General features: G+C 39.4%; 1 pseudogene; it reads left to right on the forward strand.

Moving 5' to 3' along the window:
• Nucleotides 1-221: 221 nt before the first annotated feature.
• Nucleotides 222-1,778, forward strand: LOC102816277 (annotated as a pseudogene).
• Nucleotides 1,779-2,080: the final 302 nt, after the last annotated feature.

Below are 2,080 nucleotides of genomic sequence, written 5' to 3' on the forward strand. Positions count from 1 at the left end.
ACCCATAGAAAGGAATAAAAGAAGCATTTTGACATCTTCAAACAAAATTTGGGCATAATACCTGCAGGAAGGTAAAAGTTTCTTTAAGAAAACCATTACCGATCTATAACCTCCGCCCTGGTGCCAGCAGACTCCCGCCCGCCGTCGCCCTTCTTGGTGTAGCCCACTTCCGGGTCCTGTTCCCTCGCTACCCTGTTCTTGTTGCTGGCTCCTTTCCCTATATGGATCTAGTCGAAGAGACATCTCCTGAACCCCGGCCAGCAACAGCTTGGGGACCCAGCATGTGTCCATGGGCTACCCCTCAAAATACTGTGACTTGTTCCTCGGCTGATATAATAAATGGACAGTTTGCTAAAGAATTATAGTTAGAAGAAGCTTCTATCTTCCTGAAATTGGTGGTGTTGCTGAAGAACCATTTATTACTGGAGAATACATTTGACACCTCCAGCGACCTAGTGTTGGCTCAGATGCTACAAATGGAATTTGACTGAGAATATGATGCACAGCTTATGTGTGAAGGGGGAAAAAAATGCAACAGAGATAGTAAAGTTTCCATTTCCTTTGAAAATTATCAAAAAGTGCATCCTTATGAAAACAATGACAGCTCAGAATATAAAGTTGACTGGTAAGATGCTCAGGATGATCCTTACATATCAGCAAAACCAGTTTCTATGCCCAAAAAGGGTTTTATTGGAAAAGGAAAAACATCACTATCAAACACAATGAAAGTAGTATGTGGGAGAAAGAATACAGCAAGAATGGAAATTTTTGCACCTGGGTTTCAGGTAGGAGTTGGAATTGGAATGGATTTAAAACTATCAAGCCATGTTTTCAATGCTTTAAAACAACATACCTGTTCAGAAGAATGTCGAAGCACCCACCTCCATAAGAAAAAGAGCATTCTACTGCAGAAAAACCAGTTGATCCTAAGACATGTTTACTTATGTATAAAATGGTCAACTCTGCAATGCTTGTGACTATCACTGGCTATATTAGTATAGGAAAGGATCTATTGTCTTTCATGCATATGAAGGGAGCATGGAGGATGAAAAGGAAGATAGTAAAGCTATATGTATAGAATGTGCCATCAAGGTATTTAAAACAAACCCTTAATGAGTTTAAGAATCGTGACAAATACATTAAAGATGATTCAGGTTTAAAGATCGCTTTAGTAAACTAAATCTACATAAGATCTTCTGCATGTGGGCAGAAAAAGAAATGCACAATCTCACAAGAATGCAGAGGGCTGGAATTCCTTGTCCAACAGTTGAAATGCTCAAGAAATACTTTTTAGTTAATGTCTTTTATTGACCATGATCAAGTCCCTGCTCTTAAATTAAAAGACACAAAACTCAGCAATGAAGAAATGAAAGAAGCATATGATCAAATTCCTAATATGATGCAACAATTATATAATGAATGCATGCTTGTCCATGCTGACCTCCGTGAGGATAACATGCTGTGGCATGCTAGAAATGTCTGTTGATTGATGTCAGTCAGTCTATGCAACCAACCCATCCTCACACCCTACAGTTCTCATTCCATTATTGCAGGAATGTCTCATAGTTTTCCCAGAAAGGAGGAGTAAATGAAGCCTCAAGAAATGAGAACTCTTCAATGCTGTTTCAAACTTAAACATCTCAGTGAATAAAGAAGCTGAGTTCTTACCAATAGCTTTGGAGAAAATGAACGAAGATCATGTTCAGAAGAATGGAAGGAAGGCTGCTTCACTTCTGACAGATGATGGAAGTCTACAACAGCACAACACAATGAATTAACATCAGTACCTACTGCTTTTAGATGTTAACATAGTGATGAGTGTAAACTGCCAATGAAGTGGTGAGTGACTTGAAATAACCAAAAAGGAAACAAAACATGAGACATGTACAGTGGTGCTTCTGTGATTTTTTTTTTTTTTTTCCTTGCAACCCATGTGCCAGATGTGTGGAATTTTTAGCTCATCATTGAGAATTGAATGTCACTACCTCTTGGAGCCGCAGCGAGACGTGTAGTGTGGAGCTCCAACAACAACACGGAATATTGGGCCACAAGGCTGTTTAACTGCAAGTTGCGGAAAGCC

The sequence above is a fragment of the Chrysochloris asiatica genome, unplaced genomic scaffold, assembly GCF_000296735.1.
Source record: "Chrysochloris asiatica unplaced genomic scaffold, ChrAsi1.0 scaffold00176, whole genome shotgun sequence".
Lineage (NCBI taxonomy): Eukaryota > Metazoa > Chordata > Mammalia > Afrosoricida > Chrysochloridae > Chrysochloris > Chrysochloris asiatica.